The sequence below is a fragment of the Oryctolagus cuniculus genome, chromosome 5, assembly GCF_964237555.1.
Source record: "Oryctolagus cuniculus chromosome 5, mOryCun1.1, whole genome shotgun sequence".
NCBI classification, from domain to species: domain Eukaryota; kingdom Metazoa; phylum Chordata; class Mammalia; order Lagomorpha; family Leporidae; genus Oryctolagus; species Oryctolagus cuniculus.
Window position 1 is genome coordinate 77,245,581 of NC_091436.1, and position 24,797 is coordinate 77,270,377.

At 36.3% G+C, this 24,797-nt stretch overlaps 1 pseudogene; it reads right to left on the reverse strand.

Moving 5' to 3' along the window:
* LOC138849864 (ubiquilin-1 pseudogene) overlaps window positions 1-24,797 on the reverse strand; it is a 150,597-nt pseudogene that overhangs the window by 120,164 nt on the left and 5,636 nt on the right.

A 24,797-nucleotide genomic window follows, 5' to 3' on the forward strand; every position in this document is an offset into this window, starting at 1 on the left:
TATCATAGACAAAGGTCCATGCACTCAAGAATGCGTATTCTTCAACTGTGGGATGAAGCATTCTATAGATAATCACTGAGGTCCATTTGATCCATGGTATAGATTAGCTCTGTTTTGTTGTTGTTGTTGTTGTTGTTTTTCTAGTTGTTATATCCATTGATGAAAGTGAGAAATTGAAGTCTCTCACTATTAATTTATTGGGACTTATGTCTCCCTTTAGATTATTTAACAACTGTTTTAGCTAGCAGGATACTCTGGCATTGGGTGCACATACATTTACTATAGTCAAATCTTCCAGTTGAATTGTTTCCTTAATCATTGCACAATGCCCCTCTTTTTCTCTTTTAATATTTTTCGTGTTAAAGTTTATTCTCTCTGATATTAGGATAGCTGCTCCTTCTCACATTTGCTTTTTGTTAGCACAGAATATCCTTATCCATTCTCTTACTTTCAGTCTTTATGTATCTTTGTTGGAAAGTGTGTTTCATGTAGCCAACAAATAGATAGGTTTTAAATCCAATCAGCCAGTCTGTATATTTTAATTAGAGAATTAGGCAACTTACATCCAATGTTTTTATTGATAAGTAACTGTTTGGCCCTGCCATTTTCCCATAAATCTTCCTATTGTTTATTTTGAATTTCCTTTGTACTTTACTAGTAGATCTTCTGCTTCACATTATTTCATGATTATGATTATCTTTCTCTGTTTCTATTTTTACACATCCATAAACATCATCTCTAAAAGATATTCACCTGACGCAATATAATCAAATGTTCAACAGTTAAACACAAAAAATATTTTAAAATACACATAAAGTTATATCAAATTATCAGCAGATGATTTCCAATTAGACTGAGAGCTGATTTCTCATCAGAAAGCCTACAGTGTCTTACAGTTTAGGAGAGAATGGAGAGAGATAATTCAAGTTCTAAAAAACAAAAATTGTCAACCCATAACACTGTACCCAGCAAAGTTCTCATTTGTAAATGAACATGCAATAACATGTTCCAAAAACAACACGAATTGAAATAATTTGTCACCAAACTCAGCATTTAAAATAGATTGTCAAATTGAACAAAAAAGTCAGACTAATTTTATGTTTTGTATAGAAATCTATTATATAAATATAAGTAATAAACCTGAAATAACTAAATTAGATACAGAATTCAACTAATTTATATGAAAAAAGAAAAAATACTATCACCACAGCACCTATAAAGATTAAAAACATAAATTGCTATGAAGACCAAAACTGTCCTAAAATTAAAGCATAAATTATATGCATCAATTCCTTGAAAAATAGGCCAAAACTAACACAACAAATAGAAAATCTGAATATTTCCATTCCGAGGAAAAAATATTGAATCAATAATCAATAATTTTTCAAAACAGAATTTCACTAGAGATTTCTACAAATATATAAGAAAAATATGATTACCATTTCCTAAAACTACTTTTTTAAACTTTTATTAAATAAATCTAAATTTCCAAAGTACAGCTTTTGGATTACAGTGGCTCCCACCCCCCCATAAATTCCCCCCCACCCTCAACACTACCCTCTCCTGCTCCCTCTCTCATCCCATTCAAATCAAGACTCATTTTCAATTATCTTTATATAGAAAAGATCAATTTAGTATATACTAAGTAAAGATTTAATCAGTTTGCACCCACACAGAGACACAAAGTGTAAAGTACTGTTTGAGTACTAGTTATAGCATTAATTCACATTGGACAACACATTAAGGACAGAGATCCTACATGAGGAGTAAGTACACAGTGACTCCTGTTGTTGACTTAACAATTTGACACTCTTGTTTTTGGTGTCAGTAATCTCCCTAGGCTCTAGTCATGAGTTGCCAAGGCTATGGAAGCCTTTTGGGTTCATCGACTTCGATCTTATTCCGACAGGGTCATAGTCAAAGTGAAAGTTCTCTCCTCCCTTCAGAGAAAGGTACCTCCTTCTTTGATGGCCCATTTTTTCCACTGAGATCTCACTCACAGAGATCTTTCATTTAGGATTTTTTTTTTTTTTTTTTTTTTTTGCCAGAGTGTCTTGGCTTTCCATGCCTGAAATACTCTCATGGGCTCTACAGCCAGATCTGAATGCCTTAAGGGCTGATTCTGAGGCCAGAGTGCTGTTTAGGACACCTGCCAATCTTTGAGTCAGCTGTGTATCCCACTGCCCAAGTTGGATCATTCTCTCCTTCTTAATTCTATCAGATATTGTTAGCAGACACTAGTCTTGTTTATGTGATTCCCTTGGCTCTTAATCCTATCATTATGATCAATTATGAACTGAAGCTTACCACTTTGACTAGTGAGATGGCATGGGTACATTCCACCTTGATGGGAATGAATTGGAATCCCCTGGCACATTTCTAACTCTACCGTTTGGGGCAAGTCCGATTGAGCATGTGACAAACAGTACATCTCCTCCCTCTCTTACTCCCACTCTTATATTTAACAGGGATCACTATCAGTTATATTTAAACACCCAAGAAATAAGGGTGTGTTAATTAAAGAGTTCAACCAATGGTATTAAGTAGAACCAAAAAAAAAATACGAAAAGGGATAAAGTATTAAGTTGTTCCTCGACAGTCAGGGCAAGGGCTGATCAATTCACCGTTTCTCATAGTGTCCATTTCACTTTAACAGGTTTCATTTTTGGTGCTCGGTTAGTTGTCACTGATCAGGGAGAACATATTATATTTGTCCCTTTGGGACTGGCTTATTTCACTCAGCATGATGTGTTCCAGATTCCTCCATTTTGTGGCAAATGACCGGATTTCATTATTTTTACTGCTGTATAGTATTCCATAGAGTGCATTTCCCGTAATTTCTTTATCCAGTCTACTGTTGAAGGACATTTAAGTTGATTCCAAGTCTTAATTATTGTGATTTGAGCTGCAATAAACATTGAGGTTCAGACAGCTCTTTTATTTGCCTATTTAATTATTCTTTCGGTAAATTCCAAGGAGTGGGATGGCTGGGTCAAATGGTAGGGTTATATTCAGGTTTCTGAGGAATCTCCAGACTGACTTAAATAGTGGCTTAACCAGTTTGCATTCCCACCAACAGTGGCTTAGTGTCCCTTTTTCCCCACATCCTCGCCAGCATCTGTTGTTGGTAGATTCCTGAATGTGAGCCATTCTAACTGGGGTGAGGTGAAACCTCATTGTGGTTTTGATTTGCATTTTTCTGATGGCTAGAGATCTTGAACATTTTTTCATGTGCCTGTTGGCCATTTGGATTTCCTCTTTTGAAAAATATCTGTTAAGGTCCTTGGCCCATCTCGTAAGTGGGTTGTTTGTTTTCTTTTTGTGGAGTTTCTTGATCTCTTTGTAGATTCTGGTTATTAACCCTTTATCTGTGCATAGTTTGAAAATATTTTTTCCCATTCTTTCGGTTGCCTCTTCACTTTCCTGACTGTTTCTTTTGCAGTACAGAAACTTCTGAATTTGTTGCAATCCAAATTTTTAATTTTGGCTTTGACTACCTGTGCCTCCAGGTTCTTTTCCAAGAAGTCTTTGCCAGTGCTAATATCTTGTAGGGTTTCTCCAATGTTCTCTAATAATTTGATGGTGTTGGGTCATAAATTTGGATCTTTAATCCATGTTGAGTGGATTTTTTTGTAATTTGTAAGGTAGGGGTCTTGCTTCATGCTTCTGCATGTGGAAATCCAGTTTTTTCTTGCCTAATAGCTCTGGCTAAAACTTCCAGAACTATATTGAATAGCAGTGGTAAGAGTGGGCATCCCTGTCGGGTACCAGATCTCAGTGGAAATGCTTCCAACTTTTCCCTATTTAATAGGATGCTGGTTGTGGGTTTTTCATAAATTGCTTTGATTGCAGTGAGGAATGTTCCTTCTATATCCAATTGACTTAGAGTTTTCATCATGAAAGGGTGCTGTATTTTATCGAATACTTTCTCTGCATCTATTGATATAATCATATGGTGTTTCTTCTGTAGTTTTATGAATTAAGAGCAGAGATTGTGCTTTCTAATTCAGTCTAGGAGGTCATAAGTACACTAATGCCAAAAGGAAACAAAGGCATTATAACAAAACTATAGAAAAATATACTCATGAATAATGAAGCCAAATTCCTTTTTCCATACATCTTTGATAGCATTTATTGTTTGTTGATTTCTGTATGAGAACCATTCTAACAGTGGTGGGATGAAAGCTCTTTGTGTTTTTGATTTACATTTCCCTGATGGCTAGTGGTCCTCAGCATTTTTTTTCATGCATCTGTTGGCTATTTATTTTCTCTTTAGAAAAATGCCTATATTAGACCTTTGTCCATTTCTTAATTGGATCATTTGATTTGTTGATGTTGATTTTCTTGAGCTCTTTATAGATTCCAGATATTAATATTTTGTTAGTTTCATTATTAGCAAATATTTTTTTTCTATTATGTTGGTTGCTTCTTCACTTTGTTGAGCCTTCTTTTTGCAGAACAGAAGCTTCTCAACTTGATGTAATCCCATTTGTCAATTTTGGATTTGATTGACTGTGATCTTTTCCAAGAATTCTTTGTCAACCAATGTTCTCTAGTAATACGATGTTATTATATCATGGATTTAGGCCCCTGACACATTTTGAGTGGATTTTTGAATAAGGTAAAAGATAGGGGTATTATTTTGTACTTCTACACATAGGAAAATCCTTTTTTTTATAACAGCATTTATTAAAGACTGTCTTGCTCCAGGGTTTAATTTTAGTTCCTTTGTCAAAGAGAAGTTAGTTGTAAATGTGTAGATTGATTTTTGTAGTTTCTACTCTGCTCCATTGGCCTACACATGCATTTTTCTTTTGCCTTTGCCAGACTACTTTGATTATAGCTTTCCTGTGTTAAAACTTGGTATCGTGTATTAAAATCAAGTATAGTGATGCCTCTGGCTTTATTTTTGTTGTATAAGTTTGTTTAAGTTATTTGGGGTCACTTGTATTTCCATATGAATTTTAGTATTTTTCTTTTTCTAGATTTGAGAAGAATTTCATTAATATTTTGATTGTGATCACCTAAATCTGTAAATTTCTTTAATGGTATGGAAATTTTGACAATGCTAATTCTTCCAATCCATGAACATGGAAGAGATTGCCACTTATTTGTGTCTTCTCCTATTTCTTTAATGCTTTGTAATTTTCATCCTAGAAGTCTTTCATCTCCTTGTTTAAGTGTATTTCAAGATATTTAATTTTTTATAGCTCTTCTTAATGGACTTAATCTTAGAAGTTCTTTCTCAGCTGTGGCATTGTCTATTATATATCTATAAAGGCTATTGAATTTTGTATGTTAATTTTATATCCTGCCACTTTATGAAACTCTTTTATGAGTTCCAATAATCTCTTAGTGGAGTCTTTTTGGTGCCCCTATATATAGAATTATATTATCAGTAAATAAGGGTACTTTGATTTCTTCATTTTCAATTTGTATTCCTTTGATTTCTTTTTCTTGCCTAATTGCTCTTGTTCAAACTTCTGTGAGTATATTAAACAGCAAAGATGAGAGTAGGCATCGTTATCTGGTTCTAGATCCTAGCAGAAGTGCTTCCATTTGCTGATTCAATAAGATGCTGCTGTGTATTTGTCATTGTTTGCCTTCATTGTATTGAGGAATGTTCCTTCTATACCAAGTTTGCTTAAGGTTTTCATCATGAAAGATGTAGATTCCTTCTCTGTGTCTATGATGATAATCATATCATTTTAAATCTTTAGCTTGTTAATGTGATGTATCACAATTATTGATTTGCAAATGTTGAAGCTTCTATGCATAACAGGGCTAAATCCTACTTGATCTTGGTGAATAATTTTTCTAATGTGTTGTTGGATTTGTTTAGCTAGTAGTTTGTTGAGGATTTCTGCATCTATATTTTTCAGATATATTAGTCTATGGTTTGCTTAAGAATTGGAATGTGTCTTTGCCAGCATGTGGAGCTAAAGGAACTCCCTGTTTTGGTAAGTTTTTATTTAATAAGTCTAAATTTCATAGGTACAGCTTTTGGAATATAGTGGTTATGGGTAATGCAAATGCAAAATAATATAGTCAAGTTGTAAAACAATTTGCAGTTTTTTTCTCATTAAAAATAAACATTCTTGGCTGGCGCCGCAGCTCAGTAGGCTAATCCTCTGCCGAGCGGTGCCGGCACACTGGGTTCTAGTCCTGGTCGGGGCACTGGATTCTGTCCCGGTTGCCCCTCTTCCAGGCCAGCTCTCTGCTGTGGCCAGGGAGTGCAGTGGAGGATGGCCCAAGTGCTGGGCCCTGCTCCCCATGGGAAACCAGGATAAGTACCTGGCTCCTGCCATCGGATCAGTGCAGTGCGCAGGCCACAGCGCACCGGCCGCAGCAGCCATTGGAGGGTGAACCAATGGAAAAGGAAGACCTTTCTCTCTGTCTCTCTCTCTCACTGTCCACTCTGCCTGTCAAAAAATTAAAATAAATAAAATAAACATTCTTTAATTATATGATTTTTAAACCATATTCTTTGGTTTTTATCTAAATTGCTAGAGGCTTAAGTTCAAATGAAAACCTGCACAGGATTTTTAAAATAACTTTGTTTGCAATTCTAGCTTGGAAGTAACCAAGAGGTCATTCAACATATATGAGAATACCTTATCTGAAAGTTAAGAGTTCCATTACTTGCTAGTGAAATAAGTCAACCAGAAAAGGTTGCTTACTGTAGTATTGTAACTGCGTGGCATTCTGGCAAAGGGACAGCTATAGAGACAGTAAAACAATAGGTGGTTGCTAAGTGTTGGTGGGGAGGGAGATAGGAAGAGCTGTACCACAGAGGTATCTGAAGGGCAATGAAACTGTTCTTTGTGATGCTGTAGTAGTGCCTATGTATTATTTTACATTTGCCAAAACCTATGGAAAGTATAAGTCAAGGGTACACCCTAACTTAAGCTATGGGCTCTGTGTTGTAATGATATGTCAATGTGGGATCATGAATTGTAACAAATGTACCAGTTTGGTTTGGGATGTTGAAGTGTGAAAGATTGTGTGTATGTGTGGACAGAGGGTATCTAGGGACTCCTTATACTTTCTGCTCAATTTTTTCTGTAAAGTAAAGCTACTCTTAAAAAATCATCATTTAAAAGAGGATAAGAGTCTTTTAAGCACTGTGTAGAAACAATTAAGTGATATCCAAATTTATTATTATCTCACATCATTTGAAATGGATCCAGACTCTAATTATTATAAGCTAAAATAATGTAACCTCTATACAAACACAGAGGAATAAATTTTTGAACTTTATTCAGGAAATATTTTATTAGAGTACAAAAGATAAAAGCATTTTTAAAACTGAAAAATTCAGAGAAAAGAAAAATAAAAGGTTAAAATAAGAATAATGTAAAGTGACAATATATGAAAGAAAATTCATCAATAATGAAATATAAACTCCTTAACAGACTACAAATGGAATTACACTAAAATAAACATTTATGGATAAACTGGTGTACTTAAAATGCAAATAACTAAATTAAAACAAAAATAAGGCATTTGAAGGCCAAAACTAGAGAACATTTGGAAGCAAGTAAACAAATTTTTTTATAATGAGGACACAAAACCTAATTACTCTACATAAGCGAAGTATATAACACTTGCTGTGCAAGAATGGCTATGTTCTAAAAATAAACCAATATAAGTATTTATCTAATCTTTACAAAACTAGGGATATGTAATGGCTTTCTAATATTCCTTCATAGCATGCTCAAATGATCCTAGTGCTTGTAAATACTGTCTCGCACTCATTAAGCAATGGAATCCATGCTTGCAACTGTGTCTTTTGTGACACTTTTTCATTATTAATGAATTAAATTTCTGTGAGAAATTAAAAGATACAGGTGTAAGTTTTAAGACACAATATGGCTTGCAAAAAGGAAGATATTTGCATTATCTAAGGAACAGAGAGTAACATTGGATATAACATTGGGGATTGAACTGTACTCCTTCAAGTTAGGCGATTAAGATTTTTAATACCTCAATATACAAACAGTTTTTTTGAAAATTATTTGAGAAAGATGGAACCAAATATAAAATGGCTATTTTTAGGGGAAGATCCAAACTACAAAAACATTTTCTTCTTTTTTTTTTTTAACTTTTATTTAATGAATATAAATTTCCAAAGTACGGCTTATGGGTTACAATGGCTTTTCTTCTTAAAACTCTGTATATAGTAGATCCTAAACAGAATTTAAGTTATATATATAGTATGTATTTCCTCCATTTGGAGTGGCTTTTAGTTTTGGAAAATTATAATTATTCTCTAAGAATGCAGTGAAAAAAATTTTTAGAAAAAATCCTACTATTTCAAGCTGTCATAAGGGCTGAAAATCAGATTAGTTTCTAATCCATGTTTCCTTGTTTACATGCTCTCTATGCCTGGGTAAAGTATATGTTTTGTGTGTTTATGCATTTCTACATCTTACCATTCTGCATTGAACAGAGTTATTACAGCTCATAATCAAAATACAGAAAAAGAGCAAGATTTGGAATCTTGACATGAAAATAAACCTTGCTATATTTTTAGCATTAATTTTTCTGCTGACAAAATGTGGTATTACAGGAATGGAGAATTTTTGGGCGACAGAACATATAAAGCCTGCACAATCATTTGGTCTGGTCATGGGAGGGACCTTCAGGAGGGATGTGAATTTAGTAAATGCATAGTGGGCTAATTTTTAAGGCAATAATTTTAATGACCTATGAATTAAGATATAAATATCCAAATGACTCTTGGTATTAAAAACATTTCCTCAAATGTGATTATGTCTTTTAGTTTTTCTACAGAAATAGCATGGTAATATGTTGAGTTATGTAGGGTATAGTCTGACTTCTCTTAGAAACTCTATCTTTAACTCTATCTATCTTTGAAAATATTCACTTGTTAATAATTACTATTACCTTACTTTAATCTCTTTTATTGAAGATAACAACCTCTGAATCTTGTTAAGAAAAAAATATAACCTTTGTTTTAAGACCTGTGGTATTCTGAGGGACTGACTTAAATCCCAAGTTCATTCAAAAATAAAAACTGAAAAATACACAAATTATTCAGGACAGTCTTTCCTCAGAATCACTCCTCCCTTAAGAACTTGAGATTATGTTATAAATAAACCTTGCAACATTAAAGTTATTTTGCTAAGCATAGACAAATAATATGTGTTCTCACATATTAGAGCTGGGATTTTAGATTTTTTTTTTGACATGTAGAGTTAGATAGTGAGAGAGAGAGACAGAGAGAAAGTTCTTCCTTCCGTAGGTTCACCCCCCCCAAAATGGCCACCATGGCTGGCACACTAAGCTGATCCGAAGCCAGGAGCCAGGTACTTCCTCCTGGTCTCCCATGCAGGTGCAGGGCCCAAGCCCTTGGGGCATCCTCCACTGCCTTCCTGGGCCACAGCAGAGAGCTGGACTGGAAGAGGAGCAACCAGGACAGAACTGGTGCCCCAAATGGGACTAGAACCCAGGGTTTCAACACCGTAGGCGGAGGATTAGCCTAGTAAGACGCGGCGCTGGCTGCAGATTTTAGATATTTTTATTTATTTATTTATTTATTTTTAATTTATTTTTTATTTAGTAAATATAAATTTGCAAAGTACAGTTAATGGATTACAATGGCTCCCCCCCATAATTTCCCTCCCACTCACACCCTTCCCATCTCCCGCTACCTCTCCCATTCCATTCACATCAAGTTTCATTTTCAATTATCTTTATATACAGAAGATCATTTCAGTATATATTAAGTAAAGATTTCATCAGTTTGCACCCACACAGAGACACAAAGTGTAAAAATACTGTTTCAGTACTAGTTATAGCATTACTTCACCTTGGACAACACACTAAGGACAGATCCCACATGAGGAGTAAATACACAGTGACTCCTGTTGTTGACTTAACAATTTGACACTCTTGTTTATGGTGTCAGTAATCACCCTAGGCTCTTGTCATGAGTTGCCTTTTGAGTTTGCCGACTTCAATCTTATTCAGACAAGGTCATAGTCAATGTGGAAGTTCTCTCCTCCCTTCAGAGAAAGGTACCTCCTTCTTTGATGGCCCCGTTCTTTCCACTGGGATTTCACTCTCAGAGATCTTCCATTTAGGGTTTGTTTTTTTTTTTTTTTTTTTTTTTTTTTTTGCCAGGGTGTCTTGGCTTTCCATGCCTAAAATACTCTCATGGGCTCTTCAGCCAGATCCAAATGCCTTAAGGGCTGATTCTGAGGCCAGAGTGCTATTTAGGACATCTGCCATTCTATGAGTCTACTGTATATCCCGCTTCCCATGATGGATCATTCCCATCAAGGTGGCATGTACCAATGTCATCTCACTAGTTCAAGTGATCAATTTCAGTTCACAAATTGATCACACTGATAGGTCTAAGAGTCAAAGGGATCACACAAACAAGTCTAGTGTCTGCTAATACTAGCTGATAGAATCAAAAAGGGAGAGAACAATTTTAGATATTTTTAAAACACTGAGTCACATTACTTGGAATTGAATAATTTCTTCTGTTTACTAGTTACTTTAGCTGAAACTATCTTCAGGATGAAGGATATTGAAACTAAGATTGATGAATTAAACTGGCAGTTCTATGTTGACATTTACCTACTAGCTAAATTCTACCAACAAAATGATTTCTTATCATGACAGTCTACAATAAATAATAGAATTCTTACCTAAAGTTTGATTAAATTATGCTTATTTTTCTGTAACTGCAAAGTTGTCTCATACATTTATTGCATGTCTAATTTTATTACAATTTATGCTTTTTGAATAGAGCTCTCTCTTACAGTAAAACACTTCTTCAGGAGTTGAGAATATTATTTCTAATCAGTCAGGCAATGGAGATAAAACCATTCTTGCAAAGCCAACCGATCTCGTGCAAAACATGTTTATTGTATAGAGATGTCTGATAAATACACAGATGGTTTTTTAATTCTGCTTACTGCTTCTACAAATATTTCATTTAATAGTTTGCAGTGAATTTCCATATGTTCTTTTCTTTTTTATTCTGAAGTTGTTCTTTGAGGTCTATTCAACAAAACCTTTTTAGGGAATTAAACACCTATATCCTATTCCTCTCTTGCTTGTTTCCTAAAGGAATAAAACCCTTTTCTCAAAATACATCAGAAGATAACACTAATGTTACTAAAGACAATGTCAGATCAAATTTTTAGAAAATAAGTATTTTCCCAAATTATTTGTTTAGAAAAATGTATAGAAGATAGTTTCATATTTATATTTCATGTTTAAATTTCTATTTTGTGTACATTTTTGGACATTAATACAAAATTATCATAGAAGAACATAGGTGAGCGATAAAAAAATAGGTAGTAGAGGTTGTATCTCTGGATCATGACCTCATGGCCCAAACTCTCCTTTAATTCTATACTAAAAAAGGTACCTTGGCAAAATTATTTCTGTGTGACTCATTTTTAAAGTAGTTATGAGTATAGTAGCTATCTCATGGATGATGTTAAAAATAAATGAGTTAATATGTATATGTTGAACAGCATATGGCAAGTTTATTACTAAAACATTGTAACATAATTTATAAATAAATGAATCACATATTTTGGGATACATATAACAAAAACTTGTTAAAGTAATATACAATCTGAATTTCAGGGAGCATTTGAATATGCATTTCTAATTCAGGATACTCAGATGTCATGACAATAGATATTAAAATGAAGTGTCATTTCATATATGGATTGTGAACATGTGGAATTTCTTACATACAAAAATCCACAGATGAGAACATTCTCCTTGTGGAAACATTCCATAACAAAAGCATTTCAACCCCTAAGGAGGTCAGATCTGAGTTCATTTCTATTCTCTAAGTATCTCTTTATGAGATTGTAGTCAATAGTTCACCTATTTGAAATCCACTTCACTCACTTAATAAATTATAATGGTAATAAATTCATAAGATGCTGGTAAGAGTAAATAATGTATTACTTGTATGGAGCAAATTGTGTGTCATGTTATCAATGCTAAACTCAGTAAAGAAAAAACAAAAAAATACTTTTAATTTAGTTTCAAATTGTACATAGATAACAGGGATGTTCATTGATGGAAATCATATTGTAGTATCTTCTCTTGAATTATTTATTAGCTAATTAGCTCATGAAAGCATAGAATATGAATACATTGAGTAGATTTTGAGGTGGAACTAAAATGGAATGTAGGTAATTCGCATGTTCCCGTGATGCTTCAGACAAGTCCTTCCTGATGAAAGACCTCTCAAGGCTATGTCACATCCCTTTAGCCACGTGAGCTCTCATGTAGATTGTCCATGGGATTGCTTGATTGATATGCTCTTTCAGCTCAAATATGTCACCAATCACTCCACTAATTTTCATGTTATGCAACACAGAGGCATCAAAACTGTTGGAGACTATTTTCAATGTCTAAAAGTTAACTTTAAAGCAGAAAACGCTGTCTTCCAATTCCTAAACACATTAAACTTCGGTCCATTTAAACCTTAAAAGTATGGACTATTCCTATGCAATCCTAGTTTTAAATATCTCCAGACTAGTATCAGGAATAGGTTCTTGTACAACATGGACCAGTGTTGACATAAAACATTCTCAAGAGAAAACAAACTTTATATTTATATGCCCAAGTGATGCTCTCTCGACTGTCACTTTCTCTATCTGAAGATCTCCTGAAGGTAATGTCAAGAATGTAAAGGTTTGGCTTCTTTAAGCTTAGAACACAAAGTTAAAAATTTAGCAACTAATCCCAAAATTATTCAATAATTGATGTATATGTCAATACACACACACACACACATTTGTACTTTATTATGAAATGTATGTCACAAGAGGTCACCTTTGGCCTGAAGAAAGGGGCAGAAAACATAGAAATTAATACGAAAATATTGATGGATGATATATCCCACTTTTTTTTTTAATTTACTTATTTGAGAGGCAGAGCTACAAACAGAGAGAGGGAGAGACAGAGAAAACAGTCTTCCATCAGCTGGTTCATTCCTCAAATGATGACAATAGCTGGAGCTGGGCAGATCTGAAGCCAAGAGTCAGGAGCTTCTTGCTGGTCTCCCATATGGATGCAGGGGCCCAAGCACTTGGGTCATCCTCCACTGCTTTCCCAGGCCACAAGTAGAGAGCTGGGTGGGAAGAGTGGCAGCTGCAACATGCACCAGCATCCAAATGGGATGCCTGCACTTGGAAAATTTGGAAACTTAACACACCCTGCCACAGTGCTGCCCCATTGTATCTTTCATGAAATGTATTTTTTCTGTACATGGTTCTTAATATAAGATATAACATTAAATCACCAAAATGTGCATGACTTAAAAGATAATTAGTTGGCTGGGAGACTAATGCAGTAGTGCAAAATTGATGAGTTCTAATTTTGCCCTTTTAGGTTTGGGGTGTCCATGTGTACCTGGGTGGTGACTTGTACAGTCAACTCTAAGGGTCTGACTTCACAGGAAGTATTGCAGTAGATGTCACAGACAAACAGGGCAGGCTCACACAGGAACCAAATAACTAAAAGAGTGTCCCTGAAGTGATAAAAGGGCAGAGAAATAAAATGGAGGCACACTGACATTTAAAGGAATTATAGAGAAACGGAGCTTGCAGAAAATCATAAATGTGAGTGTCTGTAACTGTGACACTATCAGTTATCACAGAAACAGAGAGAAGAGTTTTCTAGTACTTAGAGTGGAGAAGGTAGCATAAATATCTCCAGAAAAAGCACAAAGGTATAGATTACGTTGAAACAAAACTAGAGAGTGATTTTTAACTTGGTGAAATAGAATAAATATAATTTCAATAAGTAACGTTGAAACATGCTACATATGAATGTGTTAAAAATAAGAGGGAAGTGAAACATGCAGAGACCAAAGCAAAGAAATGCTGTTATGATATTTGAAGACTTGGGAGCTTTTTAAATAATTATATAATAATCAATCAAAGGCTTTATAAAATATACTTAAATGCTAAAATAGTAACTCCATTGTTAGTCCTAAACCTCATTATTTATCATATGCTCAGCTCAATTCCTTGATTTCTTATCTATACATTAGATGGTTTACACCAAGAAAGTGGTTCAGCAGCTTTGGGTAATATGAATGGAATTATTGAGCAAAATATGTCATTGTTACTGTAAATAGATATCTTTGTGGTTACATGTCACTTGATATACTTTCAGGAATACAGGTGATGGTTGAGAGAAGTGCTGAAATGGTTCTGGGAAAAATGTGTTTTCAAAACCAAACTATTCCAGTTATGGATGGCAGAGATTATGTGTGGGGGAAATGAGGGATATTTTTATTGACTTAGTTTTATCTGAGATGCATCAAAACCTGCAATGTATCCATCAGCTCTTTCACATTTCCACCTGTAACTGGGGTGGTGTCGCTCCCCGTCTTCGTGGAGGAACGACACAGGACCCTGCGTTGTTCTTTCGTCTGCTCGGCCCTCCCCGGGTTTGCTGCTGGTTCTTCCCGGGTTGGCTACTATCCCTTCCACCTCCGTGGAAGGGCAGTTCCCCCTGGCCACATTCCCCACTTCCGCAGGGGAGCGGCACACCGCCGGCCGGTTCTCTCGGGGGCTGCACAGGTGTTCCCTCAGGTGTTCCCTCAGATGTTCCCCTTAGATGTTCCCCTTAGTTGTTCCTGGTGCATGCCGTCTCTCTCCTCCTTTATAGTCCTCCTCCACCAATCCCAACTCAGCTGCCCACACGCCGAGTACGCTGCTCTCCTCCAATCAGGAGCAAGTCCTACAGTTTATTGGCTGAACTGGAGGCAGCTGTGTAGAAGCTGTTTTCTTCTCTCCCAGCGCCATATTGTGGGAGAGCAGATGCATAGAACAAGTCTTAATTCCAGTAACTTAGTCTAGTCCGAGTTGCTCCCCACAGGGTGGAGTTTAAATTTTGGAGATCCTGTGGCCAATGTTGTTCCACAATAGGTTAAGCTAACACTTGTGAGACTAGCATCTCATATCAGCATGCTTCTTCAAGAACAGGCTACTCTGCTTTTGACACAGCATTGCAACTAATGTGCCTGGAAAGGTAGCAGATGGTGACTAAAGCTCTTGGGTCCCTGTTATGTATGTGGGAGACCAGGATGGAGCTTCTGGTTCCTGAATTCTGCCTGGGCCAGACCAGGTTATTGAGACTTCTTTGAGGTGTGATCAAGCAGATGGCTGAAGTGAGGAGCCAGGAGATTCTTCAGAGTCTCCCACGTGGTGACAGGAACCCAAACATCTGGGTCATATTCTGCTGCTTTTTCCAGATAATTATTAGGGAACTGGATCAGAAACAGAGTCGCCAGGACATGAACTGCCACCCATATGGGATGCTGGTGTCTCAGGTGGTAGCTTTGCCACTATGCCACAGTGCTGGCCCAGGAAAGGGCATTTGGAAGCAACCAGTGAGCTTGCAAAAATGTAACTGCCAGCTATGCTAAACATGTTTGTTCACATTCACCACTGAAATATTAAGCCTATCAGTATTAATCAATAGAAATGCTAAGCGTTGTATTTGAATATGTATTAGTAACACATAAGAAAGGCACTTAAAAATATAGCTTCTAGATTAATGATTGTGATCAAAATTTTAAGATATATACAATGAAATAAAAGAAATAATGAATGGCAGAATCATAATATTTTATATCTGTTGATTCCAAGAAAAAATTCACCCACACATTCAACTATTGGAGACGATCATTCATAACTCAGTTATGGCAATCCGTCACCTGTGGTCTTGGATGGATAATTACTTGAAAGAGATGGAGACTGTGCTGTTCCTAGAGCTTCAGCTTCACATATGTCCCCTCATTCTTCCTCATACAGTTTAATATGATTTATATAATTATCTCCTTATTTCTCACAATACTCCGAGCATGTGTTGATTCAATCCATGCCACCATACAGATAATCTGCAAATGTTTTTATTGCTGCAATGGTCAAGGCTTCACCAATTCAAGGAAAAGAGTCATTGTGACTTGGCTTACGTGAATGTTCATTTTCATCAGCTCTTTAGACAAACACATGGCAAATGGGTCCTCGGAATCTCCTGGGATTTTCTAAACAATGATTTGATCAGTTCAAAGTTAATCACACTCTCACAAAATAAAATTTGTGATTTTTTTTTTAAAAATCTTTGTAATGCTATACTAATACATTGCTTGTGAGAATAATCTCAGCCCCAGTCAATTACATAGTCATATAATAGAGTCCCGTTCAAAGCAGTAAGAAAATGAGCTAAGAATTGGTCCTGTCAACAACACATATTTCTTAGCATAAATACCAAAACATTAAGGAAATTGTTCTCCTAGAAAGTGTCAGTGGTGTGCTGAAGTTCCAAATACATACTGGGATGCTCACTGTGTTCCGTTTAATCTTACAGAGACTTTTCTCTGACTTCAATTAAGTATTATATATTCACTCTCAAGAACAAGCTCCAGGACTGGAGCTGCGGCACAGTGGGTTAATGCCCTGTCCTGAAACGGTGGCATCCATATGGGCTCCAGTTCAAGACCCGGATGCTCCACTTCTGATCCAGCTCTCTGCTATGGCCTGGGAAAGCAGCAGAAGATGACCCACATCTTTGGGCCCCTGCACTCTGCTAGGAGAACTGGAAGAAACTCCTGGCTCCTGGCTTCAGATTGGCACAGCACTGGCATTATGGCCAACTGGGGAGTGAACCATGAGATGGAAGACCTCTTTCTCCCCCCGCCTGCTGTGTAACTCTGACTTTCAAAACAAATAAATAAATCTTAAAAAAAAAAAAAAAAGAAAGAAAAAAAGAAAAAGCTCTTTGAAAGTAAGTTCTCATTTTGTTTATGGTTTGGAATTTTAAAAATTTTGATTCAGGAATACAAATTAAAAAAAAAAAAAAAAAAGAAAGGCAGGCGCTGCAGATCACTAGGCTAATCTTCTGCCTGCAGCACTGGAACCCCGGGTTCTAGTCCCGGTCGGGGCACCGGATTCTGTCCCGGTTGCCCCTCTTCCAGGCCAGCTCTCTGCTGTGGATAGGGAGTGCAGTGGAAGATGGCCCAAGTGCTTGGGCCCTGCGCCTGCATGGGAGCCCAGGAGAAGCACCTGGCTCCTGGCTGTGGATCAGCTTAGCGTGCTGGCCATCGCGGCCATTTGGGGCATGAACCAACAGAAGGAAGACCTTTCTGTCTTTCTCTTTCTCTCTATCTCTGCCTCTTAAAAAAAAATACAAATTTTCTGACATTTCATTTATACAGATTTAAGAACATAGTACTACTTCCCACCTAGCCTCCCTCCTGCATTTTTCATTTCTGAAAATTACTATGGTGTCACAATGGGCATGGGGATGCAGTAAGATACCCGCTGGGGATGTAGTCTCTGGTTTGCTTTAGATCCAGCTTCTGACTAATGAGCCTGGAGGCAACAAATGATGCCCCAAAATATTTGCATTCCTGCTACCCACATGGGAGACCTGGATGGACGTCCTAGGTCCTGGCTTCAGACTGATCCAAGTCAGGTATTATAGGCATTTGGTGACAGTGTCCATAGATAGAAAATGCTCGCTCGCTCGCTCGCTCTCTCCCTCCCTCCTGCCCTCCCTTCCTCCCTGCTTTCCTCTCTGTCTGTCACTCTTCCTTTCTGGTATCTCTTTGTAGTCTCTCACAAATTATAGATGCCAAGACTTCCAGAGCTCGATTTTTCTAGAATTTTTAAACACAGTAATATCCATGTGTTTTTATTATGAATGATTTGTGTCTGTTTCATTATTCAGAATATGGTTGAAAAAGAGAACTTGTCTCAGAACCACTTTATTCCTAAGCAAAACTGTATTTATAATCACAGGTCCTCTAAATACCCAATGTGTAAAAAGAAAATTAGTACATAATTTCAGCGATTTATATGAGACTTTATTCCATATAATAGTGGGAAAATTCCAATTCAAAATGAACTTTTCATGGAAAATCAGTGTGGATTTAACTGAGAGCGAAGTCCCTGTGAGGGAATTCATACCACAACTTTGAAATTCACCAGCAATAAATCACTGGAACTGGATGAGTGCTCTATAAAGAGACGTGGAGGAAATACGGTGTGAAATAGTGGAGATATTGACAAGAATATACTTTAAAAGCAATAAGCACTTGATACTGGAAAGTTTCCCGCACTCAAAAAGGAGTCTAAAAATCTCAGTGAAGTGGTTTGAAAAGTGGAGTAAATAATATAATAAACAGAAAATTCATAGAAATGAATAATTGTTTTAAGGCTTAAAAGTGAATTTTTTGTTGATTTCCCATGATTTAGAAATTCATATAGTGTTTCTCCTGTGACCCACATGACTTAAATCCATATATCTCCTAATTGGATGTTTTAAATTACTTTTACAATTGTTTGATTTGCATTATTCTACGACATGGCCAACCAAAGATTTTAATCAGCGTTAGAAAACCAGTGTTTACACAGCATCAGACAAAGCATAAATCATTTAAAACATTAAACTGTGATACACTTTACCCTGTGTTGTGTTAAATATATTTCTTTCATGCTTCTTGACTTTTGAAGGAATTACCACTTTTCCACTGTTATTAACATGTAAGGATCCTTTAATACATCAGAGGGATCTCTTACTGAGAACTATGTGCTAGCCACTTAAGTTTTTAAATTTTATTATAATCTAACAAAATATTTCCAAATATATCTAGTAAAGAAATGATTAACACTAGCAAACATCGTTCATTCAGATTTTGCTTTCCAAAATGTGTTTTAAGAGCTTTTGTTTTTCTTTTTTAATTTTTAATGAAATATTTAGACTTTATTTCTTGCTTCGCTGTGTGATTAAGGCATAGGAAAAGACAGCAAGGAATGGGTTCCAACTGATCTGGCCACTTCTCTTGTGGCACTTACATCACTGTTCCCTAGCAGTTTGTGTATTTTTTCTGATTTACCTGTAGAGATACTACTACCACCAGAGATATTATATGATAGTTCTATGTTGAGACAATGGCTATCAAACACCACATTTTAAAATCATTGAGCAGCTTCAAAAGAGTGGTGATTGTTTTTATTTAATATTTGAAAACCTGGGGCTCAGTGAAATTCCCTGAATTTATTTTTCAAAATCACAGGGTCAGTAAAAGAAAAAAAAATTAAAAAAAGACTTATGATTCCTCATTATGCTTCTTGTCCACAGAAATGAATCTGCATACTGCTCTACCTTGTGGTGCAAATTTCAAACTGGCAGACTGGGATAAAAATGGTCTAAAGTTATAAAACAATTATCATTCTTTTCCCCTTGTGAAGCTATGTTGATGTGCTTGGAGGCTGCACCTCTGTCTTTGCTTCATTATCATGATTGTCAAGGAAGTACACTGATGAACTCTAATGTGCAAAAAAAAAAAAAAAAAAGATCAAAAATGTGACTCAATGTTAAAAAATATCTAGGATAAATTTAGTATATCAGAGCTGGAGCAGCATCAGATTCCCATATTGTGTCTGCATTTACCAGCTCCTAAAAGTGTGAAAAAGGCTTAGAAACTTCATAGATACCTCAATGCCCGTGATCCACCCACTTTAGGGTGTGATTTGAAAAGCAAATGGTGTGTTGATGGCATTAAAAAAGGTATAAAAGACATTTTAATGACAGTGTAATCAAAGATTATATACCAGCTGTCACAACCAAGGCAACCATAGTAATTGGGGGTGACCAGAAGGCTTTCCAAAATAAGCTTCTTTTAAAGATTCATTTAAAACTGTCACCAAGGGACTGTTGACATTTTAATTTTTTCCTTAGATTGGGAGTCATTTCACTTTTTCAATCTTTTCATTGCAGAACAGTATAGCTCAAATCATTATCAGTTTGCACTATAGTGAGATGCAGAAGCAAAGAAAAGGGAAAATATTTGTATATTGAATATTTTTATTAAATTGAAACCATTTTGAAGGCAAACATTAAAATAATTAATTAATATAACAGTTTGCATGAAATATTGCAGTACAGATTATATGTACATTTTCTTAATATTTACATAATTAATATTGTTAGTAGTATTCCTTGATATTCTAGAATAATAACTTACTGATCAAAAAGTAATTGCTAGCATTCATCTGATTGTAATGCTTAATTGGTAGTGATGTGTCCATGGGTCTGTCTAAACAGCTGTGTTGTAGCAGATATAACTATATATAATAAATGAAAGATAATCTGCTTTATCCATTTACACTTTGAATCTTTCCTAATGAGTCTCCTGTAATTGTACTACAATAATATTTGATTACATTAGGACTTTTTTTGTTATACAAAATATTTTTAAAATAGTTTGTATTTCTTTCTTAAACAGCGCAGTAACTTAAGCCAGACATGTGCCTACAAGACACATATTAGAGATGAAGAAACCTTTACTCAGAAAACTTGATTATTTCAGATTACATAATTAACAAGTAGATATCTGATACCTAATTTTGGCACATTCTCACTGGTACTTACTACTGTCATTTTGTTTCTATAAGCCATTTATTTTATGGGTAAACACTGATATCACATTGTGGCATTAATTTATATTTTCCTAGTGATTATTGAAATTGAGCTTGAGCATCTTTTCAGTTTTTAATGTCATTCTTATGTCTTAAGTCTATTTGAATATTCAGCTAATTCTAAAAATTGAATTACTGTCTTATCATTAAATTTCCTCTTAATTTCATTGTCTTACTTTGATTTTATTTGAAAGGCAGTAGGAGACACAGGGACCGAGATCGTTCACCTACAGGTTCACTCCTCAAATACCAGCAGCAGTCAGGGCTGAGGCAGCCTGAAATCAGGAACCTGGAAGTCCCAGTGGGTGACTGGACCCCAAATATTTCAGCCATCACTGTCTGCCTTCCAGGGCGTGTATTCACAGGGAGCTGGATTCTGTACTGGAAGCAGTGTAGCCGAAACAAGTCACTCCAGTATAGTGCCTGTCCCTATTGTTGCACTTTGTTCTTTACATGGCCTGCATGCAAGTGCTTTCTGGAGTATTTGTGCAGTTTATCTTTCCATTCTCTTTGTAGGAACTTTCAAAGTGCAGAAGTATTTAATTTTAATGAGACCCAGCCTTTCATTTATAGATTGTGCTTTTGGTATTGCCTCTAAGAGAACTCTGTGTAACCCTAGTTTATAAAGACTTCTCCTATGTTTTCTCTATGTCTTTATTTTTGTCATTTTACATTTTATTTACATTCATAATCCATTTTGATTATTTTATGCATAATATGTGAGAGTTGACATCGGTTTTTTTGTTTTTTTTTTTTTGTTTTGTTTTTTTTTGTTTTTTTTTTTTTTTGACAGGCAGAGTGGACAGTGAGAGAGAGAGACAGAGAGAAAGGTCTTCCTTTGCCGTTGGTTCACCCTCCAATGGCCGCCGCGGCCGGCGCACCGCGCTGATCCGATGGCAGGAGCCAGGAGCCAGGTGCTTTTCCTGGTCTCCCATGGGGTGCAGGGCCCAAGCACCTGGGCCATCCTCCACTGCACTCCCTGGCCACAGCAGAGAGCTGGCCTGGAAGAGGGGCAACCGGGACAGAATCCGGCGCCCCGACCGGGACTAGAACCCGGTGTGCCAGCGCCGCTAGGAGGAGGATTAGCCTAGTGAGCCGCGGCGCCGGCAACATCGGTTTTTTTTTTTTGGTATATAGTGTCCAAGTTTTCTAGCACTAATTGTTGGGTAGTGTACCCTTTTTTTATTAAATTGTCTTCATCAAAAACTAAATAGGTGTATTTCTGTGGATCCTTTTGTGCTCCATTATATTCCCTTAATCTAAGGTGTCAGTCTTCCACACTGTCCAGGCCACTGTTGTGGCTCAGCTGGTAAAGCCAGCACATACAATGCCAGCACCCCATATGGGCACCTGTTAGTGTACCAGCTGCTCCATTTCTGATCCAGCTCTCAACTAATGACCTGTGAAAAGTAGAAGATGGCCCAAGTGTTTGGAGCCCTGCCACCAATATGGGAGACTAATATGAAGCTCCAGGTTTCTGGTTCTGCTATGGCCCAATCCTGGCCATTGCAGCCATCTGAGGAGTGAACCAGTGGATGGATGGTCTCTTTCTGTAAACCTGATGTTTGAAATAAATAAATAATTCTTTAAAAGCATACTACCTCAATTACTATAATTTTATATTAATTGTTGGTACCAGGTACTGTGAATTATTCGATTTTGTTCTTTATAAAAATTCTCAATTATTCTAGCTTCTTTGCCTTTTCAAATAATTTTTTAAAATAGTTCATGGAGAAAAATTATTGCTTGGATTTTGACTGTGAAGATCATGTATTTTACCTTTGAGCTCTCTCATCTATGTTTTGTATTTTTTAATACTTAATACTTATTTTATTTATTTGAAAGGCAGAGTTAGAGAGAGAGAGAGAGAGAGAAAGAGAGAGAGAGAGAGATAAAGATCTTCCATCTACTGGTTCACTCCCCAAATGGTTGCAACTGCTGGAGCTGAGCCAGGCAGAAACCAGGAGCTTCATCCAGGTATCCCACATGGGTGCAGGGGCATAGGACTTGAGTAATCTGCTGCTGCTTTTCCAGGCCATTAGCAGGGCACTAGATTGGAAGCAGAGCAGCCAGGACTCAAACCAGTGCTCATATGGAATGCTGGCATGCTGGTGGAGGCTTAACTGTGCCATAACACCATCTCCTGTGTTTTGCATATTTGACTACAGACCCTGGAAATATTTTGACCAGATTTATGCCTAAGTGGTTTTGTCTTCCTTCTTTCATTTTATTTATTTATTTGATGAAATTTTACATTTTTGTCACAGTGACCCTCTTAAGGGAAAGCTGAGATCAACTTTTTCGCCTTACTGGGGGAGATAGAAGCTGACTTTAATAATAAAAGCACCTTGAGAAATATAAAATAAACAGAGCAGGAAGGTTGTATGAGTTAGTCTTAGAAGCACACAAATCTAGTAAGCTATTGTCTGAGTTAGGATTGCACTAAATAAATTAAATTATCTGTATTCAAACCACTGTTTTTTTAACCTCATTATAGAACTTTTCAAAAATACACAAAAATAGGGAGATTGGCATAATAAGCCCACATAAACCCAATATCCAACATAAAAATATACCATCTTTATATACTTATTTCATTTATTGTCTTCCCAATATATTTTGTTTATTAGTATATTTGTTTCTGAATTATTGTAAATCAAAAGCATCTACAGTCACAGGAAACTATTGGAACTAATCATATAACCTAAGAAATTAGATTTCAAATAGCACACATAATGTAAGTAGACATATGTGAAGATTTGTTTTATAAAGCATCACACTTTATATGCATATGTAAGCGGATCTACATGTAACAAAATATTAATAACACAGTTTTTATATAATCACTTTTATGTATTTAAGAACTTTTACTAATTTGAATACATTCTGTAAGTCAAAAAATAAATAAAATTCTTTAGAATCATATTAATTAATTGCCTATTTTTTATTTAAGTAAATCTTTGGCAAAGTATACAATTACTTGGTCAGTGCTTTAAAGTGGCTTACAATACAATTACTGCCATTCTCAAATCAGGTGAGGCAACATTCACAGGTTTATATATTTACAGGAAACAGAATGTTTGCCAGCTTATGACAGTTTTATTTCTTACTATGCTGCATATGCTCATTCCTGGCTTTGTTAATTAATCTGATGACAAAGACAATCTTTGATATCTAGCAAACCTGAAATTTGAAAGTGATGTATTACAGCATTTTTATGCTTTGATTTGGATTACAGTTCTCTCATAAACTTAAAAGTCTCTGAGTTTGGTGCATGTGCAATAAAAATGTACAAGATTTTGTTATCATGGTTTTCCTTAGTTCATCTGTACCAATGTATTAAATGAATGCATTCCAGTTGTCTTAGAGTTGATTGAAGTCCATGGACTAGAAACAAATGTTCCCCAGTAATCATGCATTCTAGGAAGAAATACCAAATCACTTGTGCAGATTTTATTGAGTGGTGAGAGAAAACTGTTCCTTTTCCATCACTTAAAATTATATGATGAGGTGATTGATAGAGGACGATCAGGAAGGAGAATTTCTTTTTTTTAAGATTTATTCATTTATTTGAAGCAGAGTTACAGAGGGACAGAGAGAATGAGAGAGAGAGAGAGGTCTTCCATCTGCTGGTTCACTTCCCAGATGGCTGCAATGGCCAGAGCTGCACTGATCCAAAGCCAGGAACCTGGAGCTTCCTTCGGCTCTCCCACATGGGCGCAGAGGCCCAAGGACTTGGGCCATCTCCTACTGTTTCCCCAAGCCATAGCAGAGAGCAGGATCAGAAGTAGAGCAGCCAGGACTCGAATTGGCATCCATATGGGACACTGGCATTGTAGGCAAAGTCTCCATCTTCCATGCCACAGCGCAGGCCCCAGGGAGAATTTCTTGCAGAAACTTACCTGAATGTGGTCTATTTTCTTCTGCCCCCTTCCTCTACCACAGAAAGTTATTTTTCGCTGGCCTGGCGGAAGACTGGCTGAGATGCACAAAATTCTAAGTGCCAATGACTCCCAATCAAACAGTAATACATGACAAGTCTGACCAGTGTCTGCTGCAGTTTGTGGGGACCAAATTTGTGTTTGACATTCCAGGAAAGAGCATGACTGAATATCCTGAAGGCAGGTAGGCAGAGAGTATTGCACCTGTTATAGTTTGAGGCACCCATGACAATGCACATGGACGGATGTTACCTGAGGACCAGAGTGGACCAGGTGGACACTGGAAAAGAAATTGGCATGTATATTTGGCTATTATAATGGATTTAATATATCCACCCCCTTCCCCAAT